The sequence below is a fragment of the Mus caroli genome, chromosome 12 (assembly GCF_900094665.2).
Source record: "Mus caroli chromosome 12, CAROLI_EIJ_v1.1, whole genome shotgun sequence".
In the NCBI taxonomy this organism is placed as follows: Eukaryota; Metazoa; Chordata; class Mammalia; order Rodentia; family Muridae; genus Mus; species Mus caroli.
The window spans coordinates 106,339,000-106,356,493 of NC_034581.1; the positions used below are offsets into that span (position 1 = coordinate 106,339,000).

Below are 17,494 nucleotides of genomic sequence, written 5' to 3' on the forward strand. Positions count from 1 at the left end.
ACAAGAGGTTAGATGCAGTGATGCACTCAAGATCAAATGATGCACTTGAGGCAGAAGGATCAGGAGACCAAGACTAGCCCCAGCCACAAAGAGAATTTGAATCAGCCTGGGCTATATGAGTCCCATGTCAATTTTTAAAAAAGATATAATAATAATTGGAAATTGACCATGTTTTAAAGGAAGAGTTGGCCTTAATAGAGTGATGAAAAAATTTCAAAATAAATAAATACTTAAGCCTAAAATGCATATTAATATCAGTTCTTGGGATTGTAGTGCAAAGGCAGGCTGATCTCTTGAGTTCGAGGATAGCCTAGTCTACAGAGCACACTGCAGACAGCCTGGGCTACATAGAAAAACCCTGTCTTGAGAAAAAAAAAATCTTAAAAAGAAAATTGAAAGTCACAACTCAGACTAAGAAAATATCTGGAAAAGTGTACAGGCAACAAGGGACTTGTATCCTAAAACACAGAAAGTTCTTAACATCAGTATGGAAACACACCTTTTCTAAGGGGCAAATAATGTGAACACACATCTAAGCAAAGCTGATGTGTAAATGCCATGTGTGCACAAGAAGTGTCACAGGGAACAGCTTTCAGAACAATGACACAGTAGTCACCCTCAGTCAGGCAAACGGCCCTCCACAGTCCTGCCAACTCTGCTGTCACTGTTTATGTTACAGGCACGCAGCAAAAGGAACTAAGCAGTAGACAATGCCACAGCCACTTTGGAAGACAGTCCTATAAAATGTTCTATAAAACAAAACAGGGGTCACAGCTCTAATTCCAGCCCAGCACTTGGGAGGCTGATGGTGTAGGAGGAGGGCTGCAAGTTCAAGACTAGCCTGGACTTCACAGTTAAGTGCCAGGCCCATCTAGGTACAGTGTCTCAAAACCTCTCCTCAAACACAAAAACACTTTACCATATGATGTTTATTTTCACACAAAAGCTTGTATCAATTCTCAGAATTGCCAAAAATTTTGACACAACTAAGATGCCATTAGTAGATGAATGAGTCAACAAACTGACCTATTCAGACAGTGAAGACTATAGCAATAAAAAGGTATGTGCCATCAAGTCAGAAAATGACGAGGAGGACCTCTAACTGGGTGAAACTGGTCTGAAAGGCTACATACATACTGCTGGATTCCAAGTGTATAAGATTCTAGAAAAGCAAAACAATAGAGTCTGGACCAGCTACAGGGCTGCAAGGGAGAATGGACTGCAGGGTCTTTCAGGGCAACAAAGCTATTCTGAATGACACTGGAAGTGTGGAACATTACACATCTGTCAAAACTCACAGAGCTATATTCCAAGAGTGAAGCTCAGCCTATAAGCCAAGGATCTCAGTCAACCAAACCATATCAAAACTGGTCCATCACTGTAACAGATAGATCACAATGATAGTTAGTAAGTGCTAGGTCTGCCGTGGGATGAGAAGAAAGCAGGAAAATTGTGTTTCTGTTCCATTTTTCTGTATTCCTAAAAGTGCTGTAAAATGGAACAACAATATGAACTAACCAGTACCCCCAGAGCTCGGAGGGACTAAACCACCAACCAAAGAGCACACATGGTGCGACTCCTGGCTCCAGCTGCACATGCAGCAGAGGATGGCCTAGTTGGACATCAATGGGAGGAGAGGCCCTTGGTCCTGTGAAGGCTCCATGCCCCAGTGTGGGGGATGCCAGGGCCAGGAATGGGAGTGGGTGGGTTGGGGAGCAGAGGGATGGGGGAGGGTGTTTTTCCGAGGGAAAACCAGGAAACGGGATAACATTTGAAATGTAAATAAAGAAAATACCCATTTTTTTTTAAAAAAGGAAAAAAGTTAACAACAACAACAACAACAACAACAAAAGTGCTATAAAATGGTATTTAACATAAAATAAAAGTAAAAACAAAACATCAAAAAACCAGCAGTATCCTGTACCTGGCAAGAGTGCATGCAGACATTGTGTGCGTGTGAGTGTGTGTGTGTGTGCATGTGTGTGTGTGAGTGTGTATGTGAGTGTGTGTGCATGTGTGTGTGTGAGTGTGTATGTGAGTGTGTGTGCATGTGTGTGTGTGTCTCTGTGTGTGTGTCTCTGTGTGTGTGTGCATGTGNGTGTGCATGTGTGTGTGTGAGTGTGTATGTGAGTGTGTGTGCATGTGTGTGTGTGTCTCTGTGTGTGTGTCTCTGTGTGTGTGTGCATGTGTGTGTGTATGTGAGTGTGTGTGTGCGTGTGTGTGTGTGTGTGTGTGTGTGAGAGAGAGAGAGAGAGAGAGAGAGAGAGAGTCAGTCACAGGAGATGGGTGTCTATAAGAACTGAGTCACCTAATAAAATGTTTCTTAGTGTAGATCATGGCCCAATACTTTGAGAGAATGCTAGGATGGTCTTATGAAATTCAACAGAGCTAGTATTAAACTAAAGGAAGAGTCACTGCCCTAGGAAAGTCACTGGCACCACTAGCTTCCAACCTCCTTAGTGCAGTGCTAAGGGCTTCTCACATCCTTAATTTCTGTCTTTACTCTAAGACAGCTACTACTTTTCACTTTACAGATTAGGAAAAGGGGCTTGGAGAGCAAGTCTACTATACCCTGCCCCATATGTATTTTTATCTGCATTACTCATATACTGAAGAGAATTACATATGTACATTACACATAAGCCTGAACTCAGGCTATCATTTATAACAGCCCAAAATAGAAATAGCCCAAACTTACAAAGATAATTTAGAAATTTTACTTATGTTTCTGTGTCTGCCACCTGTGTGTACATGCCTATGGAGGCCAGCAGAGAGGGACTGACAGAGCCCATGGAGCTGGAATTCAAGGCAGCTGTAAGCCACCAGCTATGGGCATCATCTTCCTAAAGAACAGCAAGCACTTTGTACTGCTGAGCCATTCCTCCAGTCCTAACTGCCCAAACTTACTGTTGCAAAGATTTTATTTATTTATTTATTTATTTATTTATTTACTGTATATGAGTACACTGTAGCTGTAGAGATGGTTGTGAGTCATCATGCGGTTGCTGGGAATTGAACTCAGGACCTCTGCTCGCTCTGGCCCAAAGATTTATTTATTAAGTACACTGTCGCTGTCTTCAGACACACCAGAAGAGGACATAGATTTATTTATTAAGTACACTGTCGCTGTCTTCAGACACACCAGAAGAGGACATCAGATCTCATTACAGATGGTTGTGAGTCACCATGTGGTTGCTGGGAATTGAACTCAGGACCTTTGGAAGAGCAGTCAGTGCTCTTACCCGCTGAGCCATCTCTCTAGCCCAGCCCAGACTTACAAATGGTTGAATACTATGTAATGCACTCTGAACTTAGATTATTACTTGGACAGAAAAAGAAATGAAGTGGCTGTTAAGACACAAACAACCCCTGGAAAGAGAGCGAATAAAGTCAGATACAAAAGTCACAAACTGGCTGGGTGGTGGTGGTGCACACCTTTAATGCCAGCACTTAGGAGGCAGGCAGATCTCTGAGTTGCCAGTCTGGTCTACAGAGTGAGTTCGAGGACAGCCAGGGCTACACAGAGAAACTCTGTCTCAAAAAACAAGCGCAAACAAAAAAGAATAATTCTATTCATATGAAATGCCTGGAGCAAACTACCCATGAAGACAGGAAGCTGACCAGTGACTGCCAGGAGCTGCAGGGACAGTTGATAAGAATATGGTTTCTTTGGGGAGATGAAGATATAAACAACTAGATAGTCATAATGATGGTACAATTGTGGATGTTTTTTAAAGCCCAGAACTATGTGATTATGTATAAATAAAACTTATTAAAACAGACTTAGTTATGCCAATTCAATCTATTGATATTTTTTTCTCAATGAAGCAGCTTTAACTATTATAACAGGGCATTGTACCACTGGCTCATATCCCAGGAATCAGGAGACCAAGAGGCAAGGAGACTGCCGAGGTTGAGACCAGTCTGGGCTACACAGCTAGACTTTTTCTCCAACAACTCATTGTATTATTTACTTCTTTGTATTTTTTTCTTCCTTCCTGGTAATATAAACTTACAATAACACAAATCCTATTCTGTCATATCTGTACACACAAAAATTTTCTTTTAATCCTTTTGTTAGTAGGAAAATAGGGCTTAAAAACAAAGACAATTAAGCTAAGGATATACCTCAGAGGTAGAATATATGCTTAGCAGGCATGGAGGCTACCACCAGAAAAAAATTACCAATATAGTAACCTTGAAGAATAATGTTTATAGATTCTGGAATACACCCACAACACAATAAAAGTGCAGCTTCCAAAAGAAAAGCAAACCCAAAATCCCTCATCCCTCATTTTACAGGAGACTGTGAACTCTGTCTTGTAGGTGTACAATGGCTCTTGAAAGCTGTAACATTTTGGATTTGCTTTATAAAGATGTGAGCTATTGTTTTTAAATGTTTCTCATCTTAAGAAACTCAGCAAGAGTGTAGTATAGAGCACACGTGCCAGTGCCTGAACACTGTAGGGAAATACCCGAGCAGAGGACCTGGAGGTCACACTACACTGAGAGCTAAGACAGAACTGAGACAAGACACCGTGAAGTAAGGCAGACACGTTGTTGCCAGAGTGGTCTACGTGGTTTCACCTAAGTGTGTTCCGTGAGGAGCAGCCAGTGTTAGCAACCTTCAGCAGCAACTATGAACAGGATCAAGAAAACAACTGGGAAAACGAAACATGAGTTTACCAGGTACATTTGTCACATTTGTTATATTAAAAGAGGAGGCTGAAGAGATGGCTCAGAGGGTTAAGAATATCTGGGTTGGATTCCCAACACCTACATGACTGCTCACAACATACAGGGCATCCAATGACCACTTCTGGCTCCCTCAGGTGCTGCATGGACACAGGACACCCACTTAACTTCAGGCAAAACACTCATACAAATAAAATAATAAAAAAATACAATTTTAAAAGAAATTTAAGAGCAAAAAGAGAAGGAGCACAAAGTGGGGTGGCTTTACATTAGCCTAGTTATCACCTCTAAAAGTAAAGCCCGAGCCAGGCAGTGGTGGTGCACACATTTAATCCAAGCACTTAGGAGGCAGAGTTAGGCAGATATCTGAGTTTGAAGCTATCTTGTTCTACAGAGCAAGTTCTAGAGCAGCTAGGGCTACACAGATAAACAGATAAAACCAAAACAACAAAAACAAACACAAATAAACAAACAACTAAACCTAACCAACCAACCAACCAAAAGTCCCAAAGGACTTTTGTCACTCATCAGTATTATTATTTTAGTGCTTACTGAAGGGGTAGGTCTTCTTTTTCTAACTGTGCTACATCACCTAATTCTCTCAACAACTTCTGGGTCAGTTTCTGGGGAGATCCATTCTACAGGCAGGCCAAACTATCCAAAGTCACAAGAGGGAGAGCCAGAAAGTAGGAGCTAAGCCAGAGTCGGCTACACTTCTGCTTGAACAGGTCTGAGACAACATAACCATGGAGTCACAATCGCTGCAAAACCAAACTAGACAAGTTCTTCACTCCCTGAAGCTGTACACTGAGCTTCACACGAACGTTCTTAGATAGGAACATAAAGCCAAACTTCTTTAAATGAAAGAACTCACTTCATACATATAATATGCACGGAGCTTTGAAAAATACACATTTTAAGCATGACTATAAACAGTCAATTAGTAGAGACACTATAAAAATAAAAGCATCCAATAGCACATGCTGCTTCAGAGAAACTTCCAACTGAACAACAGCCATGAAAGTATAAAGCCCTTGGTGCCTTCAGACCTTAGAAGGCCCTGTTTACTCAGTTCTGAGGACTGACCCTAGGACCTTGCATATGCTAGGCACGCAAACCCTCTACCATCATGTCTCCAGTCTTAACATTTTAAGTCAATGTCTCACTAAGCTGCCCAGCCTGGCCTTGAACTTACACCTCAGGCTCTAAAGCTGTTGGGAATACAGGCCTGTGCCCATCAAAGCGAGAGTATAGACCTGATCTGCACCTTGAGGTCTGAGTATGCTCAGGCAGCAGAGCTCCTCATAAATCCCTGTTTACTAGACATGGTGGTGTATGCTTTTAATCCCACATGCATGAGGCAGAGATAAGGAGATTGCTATGAGTTCAAGAAAAATTCATGCACACTTGTAGAATTTTATCCCTATTCCTTTTTAAAGGAAAATTCTATATTCCAAATTAATAAAACACACAGCTAATATGAGTTTTCATCTCATTACATGGCTATAATCTTCCAAACAAGCTGTATCATGAATGGTTAGCTGCTGGGTGTTAGAAGTCAAGCTGGCCTAGTTTTTCAAAAAGGAGAATAAACATTTTCTCAGTGCCTGTAAAACACACAGGCATCTGGCCCTCCCAGCAACCCTGTGCCGTCGCTGAGATGTCTACTCCCCTCTGCTCTGGGACTCGGCTCCCAGAGAGCGTGCTTGTTTTATGTGGTGCTTCCCTCCTGTTACTGTTCACTCAAAAACATTCTTTTCTTTGCACCACAAATATGAGTGCCTACTATGTGCTGGCGACTGCACTGATGAATTAAAGCTCTGGCCCTTGCACGGTTGTGTGAAGGCAAGGGAAAGACACAGTAAAACATGCAGTATAGCAGACAGTGGCACACACTATGGAAAACATACAGCAAGCAGAACAGGTGGGCAATGGAGTGGCTTCAGTCTTAATGGAGGAAGGAAAACCTCAGAGCCCAGGCATGGTGGTGTGTGCCTATAATCCCAACATTCAGGAGAAGTTCAAAGCCAGTCTGGGCTGCAGAAGACTCTGTTCCCTCACCTAAGTGAAATGCCTCACTGAGGGAGGTGACAGAGTAAGCCTTGACAACAGTCTGAAAGAAGAGCACACAAAGGAGAAAGTTTAACATCCCTGAGGCAGAATGAAGGCCAGGCAAGAGTGGACTCTGTGAGGAGTCCATCTTTTCTGGAACAGAAAAACTAAGAGAGAGTAGAGGGACGAGACAGGGCCTTAGTACTCCTGCTGTCAAGGTTCCCAAAGCTGTCCCTTTCTTGCCCTAGCTGAACACCGTACTGTCTGGCTTTCCATCCAATATCCTTCCAGAAAATTAAAATCATATATCCATTATTGTTTAGATATATGATGCGTGTAAGGTGGCACTTCAGTGTTCGCGTGCATGTGCATATGCACATAGGTCACAGTACAATTTTGTGGAGTTGTAGCAAGTGATTTCCCCACTGGGTTACTTTGCTGCTCAGCAGGTAAAGGTGCTTGCTGCTGAATACCAATTCCATCCCCAGGACCCAGACAGCGGGATAGAACTGATGCCTTCAAGTTGTCCTTTGACCTACACATACTTGCTGTAGCAACTGAAAATGCACATGTGCACATATACAAATAGAATAACTAAATTACAATTATTATCACTTCCCAAGCAGAAACCTGACAACATCTTATGAAGGTTCTTTACTGCAGGCACCACAGCTCACTGTAACAGCTCAGAAAGGCTACAGTTGCTCCATTAAAGTCAACTGCTTCCAGGCTCTGACTAGCCCTGTGCCTGCCAGTGGTATAGAGCGTAACAACTAGGGAAGAGAGTGGGAGAGACGGCAGCAAAGCCTGCTTCAGCCCACTAAAGGGCTGACAAGAGAAGCAAGAAAGGCTTATAATCATAAACCCCTCTCCTTTCCAATCACCCCAGGGTCGAGTTGTTCCTCTGTTCAACAAACACAGAGAAATCCTGCGGCAGCGCGCAGTGACAGCCCATGCTGAAGAGGAATGAGCTAAGGGAAGGCCATCTTCCCGTTGTCCTCTCTCTCTCTCTCTCTCTCTCTTTCTCTCTCTCTAGTTTCTGTCTCTTCTGACTTCCTGTGCTATTACTGGCTCAGTACCCAAGATGCTCTCATAAGGACCCACATTCCAACACAACAATAAAAGGTAGCACTCATACTAGTCCATTAAGCAGCAAATTTGAGACTATAGTACCTAGATACTTCAATTTCTTAAAATTAATGTTTTTATGTATAAAAGGAGAAACTTTTTTTTTTGTAATTTGTTAGTGATCAAGCAATTGCTTCCTTCTCGACCCTTTTTTTTTTTTTTAAAGGTGTTCGATTCAACAAAGAAACACTCTGAGAATTTAAATTTAAATGCTTAAATCAGCCATCAAATGTCAGAGTCAGACTAGCAACTATCTAAACAAAACTTTTCCTCAGTGTATAGATGAGGGAACAGAAAGCTGCCCAGAGCTCAACAAACTTTTCAGCAATAAACCAAGACTGTAATCTAGGTGTCTTGTTCTCAGCACAACAAGCTGTTTCCTTCCTACATTTAGAGATTTCAATTACTTAACTCTTAAATGCTAGAGTCTATGAAATGTCTAGCACAAAGCCTGACATATAACATCATGTCAAGATGGGCCTGGTGGCATGCACCTGTAGTCTTAGCACTAGAGAGGCAGAGGCAGGTCTCAGAGTTCTAGGTCACGCAGGACTACATAGTGAGCCTACCAAAATAAAATAAAATAAAGTAAAGAGGGAGGGGAGGGGGGGAGCAGAGAAGGGGAGAGAGACAGATTAATCTAGGTTTGAACCCCAACGCCTGCATGGCAGTTCATAACTGCAGCTCCAGTTCTGAAGGATCTGGTATCCTCTTCTGGCCTCCACAGTCACTACATGCATGTGGTGCACAGATATACATGAAGGCAAAATATCCACACCCATAAAAATAATTTTTAAAAAAGTTCAAGGTCACCCTGGGCTACACAGCAAGATCCTAACACCTCCCGCAGCATTCTCTCAAACCATCCCCTTTAAATTTCTGTACCCAACAATAACTTTGGGCACTAAAACAGTTAGACATTCCCCTGCCAGTTCCTTAAAAGTCACTAATAGGAATAAAATTTAAGTTGGGCTAGTTAAGTGGCGCAGCTGTTATAAGAGCACACTACACAACTTGTATGATCCCCAGTCCCACAGTGAAAAGAGCTAACTATCCTGAAAATTGGTCTCTCTATATGCCTGTGCTTTCACATATATAATAAAATTTAAAAAAACAAAAAACAAAAGACCTAACTGTCTTAGTCAGGGTTTCCATTCCTGGACAAGACCAGGAATAACCAAGAAGCAAGTTGGGGAGGAAAGGGTTTATTCAGCTTACACTTCCATGCTGCTGTTCATCACCAAGGAAGTCAGGACTGGAACTCAAGCAGGTCAGAAAGCAGGAGTTGATGCAGAGGCCATGGAGGGATGTTACTTACTGGCTTGCTCAGCTTGCTCTCTTATAGAACCAAGACTACCAGCTCAGGGATGGCACCACCCACAAGGGGCCCTCCCCCTTGATCACTAATTGAGAAAATGCCTTACAGTTGGATCTCATGGAGGCATTTCCTCCACTGAAGCTCCCTTCTCTGTGATAACTCCAGCTTGTGTCAAGTTGACACAAAACCAGCCAGTACACTAACTAGTTAGCAGACTAACTGTCTCCCAGATGTCCTTAATGTGACGGGAGGAAGGCTCAGTGACACGCTAGAAAATGAGGCAGAGCACATCAGCCCTTCTGAAAGGGAAATGCAGGCTTGAAAGGCTTGGTGCCCACTCTGGGACAGACTCTAAACCTAGACACGGCTCCACAAAGCCTATGATATGACACTGTTCACGGTGAACCTAGGACCCAAGTACCTTTAGAAGCTTTAAAAAATCTTTATGCATATGAATGTTTTACCTGCATGACCATATGCATGTTCACTTTGCGCATGACTGGTGGCTACAGAGGTGTGTGTGTGTGTGTGTGGGGGGGTCATCCACAGGAGTTACAGATGGTTGTGAGTCTCCAGTTTGGTCCTAGTAACTGAACCAGGCACTCTGAGAGAGCAGCAACTGCTCTTAAGTGCTGTTCCATCTCTCTAGCCCTATAAAAATCTTTTAAGGCAGGCACAACTTGGCAGGCCATTCTACCTCTCCAAGATAAAAATGGGCACTGTTGTTCTCCATGGGGTAGGAGGCATGGAGGGAGAAAGAGGGGAGTGTTCTTGTGTGCTTGGCACTCAGCTACCCCAGGCTGGCATCTGGCCTACTTCACTAAGGCACACAGACACTAGTCCCCACTTGATAACCAAGGTCCTACACTTGGGGAACCAACTGGCCCAGGGAACTGTCAACCCAACACCAATTTCTGCTGTCAAGAACCATAGATAGTCAAGGAGTCTTCCACCCCAGCTGCCATCTCCAGCAACAACCTGTACTAGTGCTGATCCTGGGAGTCAGGTCTACTGATGAGCACTGTCCACACAGAATGTTTCAGCCTGGGGTAAAAGTTTTCTTTTCCTTTAATAGCCAGCTGTGGTAGCATATACTTATAATTCCAACACTCAAGAGGCTGAGGTAAGTTATGGATTTGAGGCCACTCTGAGCCACATACTGAGAAAACAAAGGCTGGAGGTTAGCTCAGTGGTAGAACAGTTGTCTGGCATGTATGAGACCCTGTGTTCAATCTTCAGATACACAAATAAGTATGCAAATGATAAATTAATAATGAAGACCACATTAATTTGTAAATGGCAACACGTAATTTTTGAATGTGGCAAACAGAGGAAATGAAGTTTCTTTTGATTTATTTCCACATCCAGTCTATATTTCTCATACCTTTTCTGCACCATTAAAATGTTCTCTTTATTTTAAACAACAAGGGCATAATAGGTAGAATGTGTAGTATTTAGCTAACGATACACTTTAGGCATGCTCCCACAGGACGGCACACAGCTACACTTTGTTTTATGCTATGTATTCTTTCTTTGTATGCCCACACCGTAATTTATTGAGACAGGCACTATTACTTTATTTCACAAATGAGGAATCGAGTTCCAGAAGGTTATTTAATTTGCCTAAAGGTCACATGGCTAGGAAGTGGCACAGCCAAGTTTAAAACCAGAGTTGCCTGACTCTCAAGACTGCATTCTCAAACACTCCTACCCAGCCACGAATGTGTTTTGCATGTTTCTACCACCAGGCTGAAAACACATCGGGAAAGTCTTAGTGCCCACTACTGTGAGTGCATTCTATTAGACAAGTATTTGGTACAGGCCTTTTTGGGGTTACTATATTCATCTTCCCCACTGGGCAACCCACACCTCTCTCAATGCCCTGTGAAACAGTTGGCACACAAACACATTTCTGGAAATATGGATCCAACAACAAGCAGAGAACCGCCCTTCACTTGACCAAAGCAGGACCTCTTGGCCTTCCTAGATCTTAGGACAACGTAACTTAACCTGACACCCCCACCTCAAGAGGAGCCTCACCAGTAAACACTTTTAAAAAAAGATTTATTCTATTTATATGAGTACACTGTAGCTGTCTTCACACACACCAGAAGGTGGCATCAGATCCCATTACAGATGGTTGTGAGCCACCATGTGGTTGCTGGGAATTGAATTCAGGACCTCTGGAAGAGCAGCCAGTGCTCTTAACCACTGAGCCATCTCTCCAGCCCACCAGCAAACATTCTTACACTTTTGTTTTGGTTTTGTTTTTGAGACAGGGTTTCTCTGTGTAGCACTGGCTCTCCCAGAACTCACTCTGTAGACCTGGTTGGCTTCAAACTCAGAGCTACCTCCAGACTGCTGGACTAAAGGTGTGTGCTCAGCTTATGTTCTCACACTTTTCCTTGTTGGCAGTACTATCTGTATTCACATCACTGTATACCGAGATCAAAGGCCAAAGTGATACATCTCTGTGAAATGTTCTAAACACTAGTAAAATGCATGTAAGTTTAGATCACACCAGGACTGAGATAAGAGGCAGATCACAAAGGGGGGAGGGTCACCTGTAATATCTAAATGTCTGCTTGAGGCCCCAAATGAGAACCCCCCTAGTTCAAATCCTTCAGATTCAGTATAGTGCCCTATTTTGATGTGGGTACTCTCTAGCACAAGACATCTTTGAATATTCGCCAATAACATCAAACTATTAGAGGCAAATTTGTATGTGTGCATGTGTGTATGTATGTGTGTGTGTGTGTTTCCCCCCCCCCCACACACACACTGCCCTTGAACTTGGAAACTGGCCTGCCTCTGCCTCCCAATTGCTGGGATTAAAGTTCCTGCCACTGCCCAGCAGGAACAATTTCTTGATATTAACAATTAGTTGTCACATTAAAAAAGTTGGCAATACAGAAAATTTTACTTTTCTTTTCAATTTAGTTGTGGGATGCAACTTCTTTTGACTTTAACATTAAAAACATGAATGGGGCAAGAGAGAAGGCTCAGCAAGTAAGAGCATTTGCTGCACTTATAGAAGACCTGAGATCTACTGGAGAGAGAATCTCTTGTGAACTGTATGGAAGCATCACTTGTCAATTAAGAAAAAAACAAAAAAACAAAAAACCAAAAAAACAAAAACCAAAAAAAAACTATGGCCAATGAGCTGAGGTAGGAAATAGGAGGGGACATTCTGACAAAGAGAGAGGAATTCTGGGAAAGAGTCAGGCATGGGAGATTCACCCCAAACTCTGCAGAAGACAGCGGCAAAAACCTGAGGAGAGGTAACTAGCCATGTGGAAGACATAAAATAGAATAAACGGGTTAAAGAAATCATGAGCTAGTTGGGGAACAAGTCAAAGCTTATGGCCTAAGCATTTATTCATATATAATTAAGTCTCAGAGTTGTTATTTCTGGGAACAAAGAGGCCAGGTGGAAAAGCTTGTGGTTACATTCAATTCTCAGCACCCACATTGGGCAGCTACCACCACCTATAATTCCAACTCCAGGGGATCCAATGCCTTCTTCTAGACTCCATGGATACCATATATACTTCACTCCCCAAATACACACAAGAATAAATATTTTAAAAAATAATTTCAAAATAAAATATAAACAGCTATTACTACTTTTTATTTTTATTTAATAATAATCATCATCATCATTTATTTATTTTTGGTTTCTTGAGACAGGGCTTCTCTGTGTAGCCCTGGCTGTCATGGAACTCAATTTGTAGACCAGGCTGGTTTCCAACACACAGAGATCTGCCTGCCTCCCAAGTGCTAGGATTAAAGATATGCACCACTACGCCCTGCTATTGCTACATATATATATATATATATATATATATATATATATATATATATATAAACTTTTTATTCTTTGTGAGTTTCTCATCATGTACCCCAGTCTTGCTCATCTCCCCATCCCCTCATATCTACCCTTTGTCCTTGCAACCTCCCCCTAAAGTAAAACACATAAACAACAGCAACAACAAAAACAAAGCATAGAAGATACTTCATCATAGAAGCTGTAGTGTGTCACAATGTGCCTCACAGTATACCCCTCTGTCCACACATCTGTACTTGCAAATGCTCACTGCAGTGAGTCATGGCTCTGGCTTTTTTGACACCAATACTGGATTCTAACTGGGATCGCTCCAGGTCATCCCACTGCTGCCCTGGGTCATGGGCATGCTGCAGCGTTAGACTAATGGGACTGGCCCTTTCATACACTTCAACTGTTTCCACATGATAGAGATTCTGGGGTGGGCCAACTGAGAGCTCTGGATCTGGGCCTAGGTAAGAGCCAAGTAGGTAGGACAGCATGCCAGCTCTCCCATATCTGTACCACCAGGGTGAGTAACCCAGCACTGCTCTGGCTAGGTCACCCAACACTGCCATTGGCAGGACCCAGGGTCAGCTCTTCTGCTCTCATGCCCACCTAAGCCTCCAAAGCAAGATCCACTGTGCTAACCAGTCAAGGTGTGGGACCACCCTCCCAAGGGGCTGGGCCTCTCACACCCTCAGGCCTGGCTCACCCATGACTTTGCCATCAGGGCCAGCTCTATGTGTTGCCCAGGTGAGGTGCAGGGTCTGCTGTCCTGCCTGCTACAGCCAGTGAAGAAGCAGGCATAGCTTTCCCAGCTGCCAGAATGGGGGAGGCATCATGCTCATGACACCTCACACCAGACAGACTGGCAGGGGACAGCTCTCCTGTACCCCACCATCACAGTTTCTTCTCCTGCACAGTCCAGGCAAGATCCAAGGCCCACTCTGCCAAGTGCTGCAGCTGGTAAGGGGCAGGGGAGGGGTATCACCTCTGTGCTCATGCCACTCCATGGCAGACAATTGGAGGGCTCAGCTCTCCCACACTCATACCCTCAGAGTTGCCACCAGGGCCAGCTCTACTGTGCTACCTGGATGGGGTGCAAGGCTCGCTCTCCTGAGTGTTGCCAGTGGTGAGAGATGGGGTCAGTTCTCCAAAGCTCTTAGTTTAGTAAAGGGTGGAGCTAGTCATGCACAGCCCCTGAACATTCTCGTGGTCCCTAGTGGCTGTCCCAGCCAGGGACATCCCCAAGTTCTCTAGTAGTCATATGAGCCACAGACTTTGACCCTGACCCCTGCCACTGCACAGCCAAGGACTCAGTGGCAGCTCGGGCTGGGACCTCACCATGGCCCTGGGTAGCAGGGCTGGCCACTCCCACCAGGCTCCTCCTCTCCACCCTCGAGTCCAGTTCCATCTCTCTCCATAATGCTCAAGCTGCTCCACTTCCCTTCTCTCCCATCTGACCACCACACACACATACACATTGTGGTGGTTCCCGCTGTAGACTGATCATGAGGCTGGTAGATCCCTGGTGACATCTTCCATCCTTGCTGTGCGGAAGCAAGTTAGGTGTCTATGGCCTGCCTGTGCCATGTGCTGGAGGGCAGGTCTGCAGGTGGTGTGGTCATCCACAGGTCTCTCTGTCTTCCTCCTCCAACTGTGCTGCCTAGTTTTGATTTGAATTGATTTTTATGTGCCCTAGACATAAGACAGCTTTGGCTACCAAGCCAGGCATCAGGCTAGGATGAACAAAGGACTGCCATCTACTCTGCCCCTGACTGATAGAAGAACACCAGCATCAACAAGGTGTCTCTTTGCCCATTGCCAAGGGTTATTTTTCTTTTTCTCTTTCTTTTTCTTTTTAAGGACAGGGTCTTACTTTGTAGCTATGGCTGATATGGAACTCACTATGTAGACTAAGATGACCTTAAACTCACAAAGACCCTTTTTCTGCCTCCTGAGTAATGGGATTAAAGATGTTGGTACCACACTCAGCTGCTACTACTATTTTTAATATATATTTAACAAAAACATACATACATAGTTTGTGTGTGTTTTGCCTGACTGAGCATAAAGTGCATTCCCAGTGCCCAAAAGAAGTCCAAAGAGGGTGTTAGATCCCCAGGAAATGGAGTTAATCACTAAACCATCTCTCCAGCCCCTACTGTTACTTTTAAAAGTCCCACTCTCCCTTCCAAGCCATACAGGGTCAGATATCTATTCCTGGAAATTCTCCAAAAGGACAGGAAACCAACTGGACCATAGGCTTTTCTCTATTAACAGAGATATTTGAAGTATATTCAATTATACAGGTAAACATTCATATAAAAAGATTAAGAGTAGGCTACCAAGTTTCTTGTCACTTTGTGGCAAAGCTTATAGTACAACAGGCAGGAAACATCAATACTCACACAAAACAAACTACTACTTTGTAACAGTTTTTATACCATAAATTGGGTACATTTGCAGGCTCACTCTCTATTCATTTAGGAAAATGTTACTGAGTCCAACCTGGCCCTGAGCCAGACTCTGGACATACAAGGTCAGAAAGACTGGCCCAAGGCTTACTTCCTCACTGGACCTGAGACCTAAGAGAACAGAGAACTACAATGTGGAGTTGCCAAGTGCCAAGAGATCCCATGGGGAGGAGCCCAGACTCCAGGATCAGAAAAGACTTCCCAAAGGAAGCAACAAGTAGGCTGGGCAGGAAAGGAGTTAGTTGTGGACAGGAATGGGGGATTGGACAGGCAGTGCTGCAGTTGACAGAGAAGAGAGCAAAGCAGAGCCAGGCGGCAAGGAGTCTGCCAAGATGGCCTTATTAGGCACAGCAGTCTGGATACACTGACCAGACAATCAACCACACCATGGCATGGTTATCCACCCTGCCTGTCTCACTCTGCAAAACAACACAGGGCCTCCTCTCCTGCCTTCCTGCTAAATGGTCATCTTTTTACACTCTGATTTTATTTCTGCTATTCTCTCGTATTTCATTTACAAAGAATAGAAAGTAAAACTCAAAATTTTTAATTCAGTGTGTTAAAATATACTAATTGAAAAAAATCAGAAAAATGAAAAGTCTCCCCAGACACAGTAGGGCTAATGAAGTATTTCAGAGAGAAAGAGTAGCTTAATTATAACAGTACTGGCAATTAAAATGTTGATTAAATCATCCCTTCAAAATTTTCCTACACCTTAATTAGAATCTTAAATCATTTAATCATTAATTATCCTATTCCTATAGTTGTTGGGGTAGACTCAAATGTTGTAGCAAACAACAGTTGTTTATTGAAAATTAGTTGTCCGAGACACCAATTAAAAAGAATCCTTATAAAAGGATAATGTAACATTCCCTTCACCTGTGAAAACTTGTCTGGTAAGCCCTTATCTAAAGCAATCTCCATAGCGAAAATGTCGGAAACGAACTGACACAAAACCATTAAGCATTTCGGAGCAGACCTTAGTACTCGTTATGTGCCAGATCTTGTGGGGTCTTTGCACTGCAGCAGTTCAGTTAATCCCCCTAACTCCTACACTATGGTGTTCACTGTATATATTAGGAAACTGAGACAAGGAAATTAAGTAATTCACCCAAGATCACACTGCTAGGACATGAGAGTCTTCCCCCCCAAATATGTTCCCTCATTACTTCACTATCCTACAACATCAAACATCAAAGCAAATGTTAACAACTATAATAAAAGCCCTTCCAGGTCCAGCAGGGTGGCACAAGCCTTCAATTCTAGCACTCGGGAAGTAAAGGCAGGTGGATCTCTGTGATTTTGAGGCTAGCCTAGTCTACATAGCAAGTTCCAGGTTAAAAAAAAAAAAAAAAAAAAGGCAAACCAAAGCCCTTCCATGGACTTTAAGGAATTAAACTACAGGGCGGTAGCTAAACCATACCACATGGCCACTGAGAACTTAAAAACATGGTTAACAGGCTGGAGAGATGGCTCAGCGGTTAAGAGCACTGACTGCTCTTCAGAAGGTCCTGAGTTCAAGTCCCAGCAACCACATGGTGGCTCACAACCATCTGTAATGAGATTAAAATGCCCTCTTCTGGTGTGTCTGAAGACAGTTACAGTGTACTTACATATAAATAATAAATAAATAAATCTTTTTTCTTTTAAAGAACATGGTTAACATGAATTGAGATAAATTTTATGTGTAAAGCATGTTCTGGAATTTGAGACTCAGCCTAGGAATTTAATATGTCACTAATACTTCAATACTGTATGCTGAAATGCTCTGGATATGATGGGTTCATTGTACTGAATCTTTTTACTTTTCTGCTCAGCTCCTGGACACTGAAAACTGAGACTTGTAGTTCCATCACGTCCTACTGCACACAACACTCGACAGTGCATCATCTCTGACATCACTGACGGTGTTTACCCCTTCTGATGACTCAGGCAGCATAAGGAGCTTTAACTATACCCTGTGTGCTCTGTAATCACGCCTCAGGTACCAACAAGTCA

At 43.2% G+C, this 17,494-nt stretch overlaps 1 protein-coding gene and 1 non-coding gene across 4 annotated transcripts in view; both read right to left on the reverse strand.

Moving 5' to 3' along the window:
- The window catches only part of Ppp1r13b (protein phosphatase 1 regulatory subunit 13B), an 80,348-nt gene that overhangs the window by 47,679 nt on the left and 15,175 nt on the right, over positions 1-17,494 (reverse strand). The window lies entirely within an intron of this gene.
- On the reverse strand, positions 14,709-14,852 carry LOC115032844. Its single transcript, XR_003838504.1, has one exon. It is a non-coding gene; the product is annotated as a small nucleolar RNA SNORA48 (small nucleolar RNA).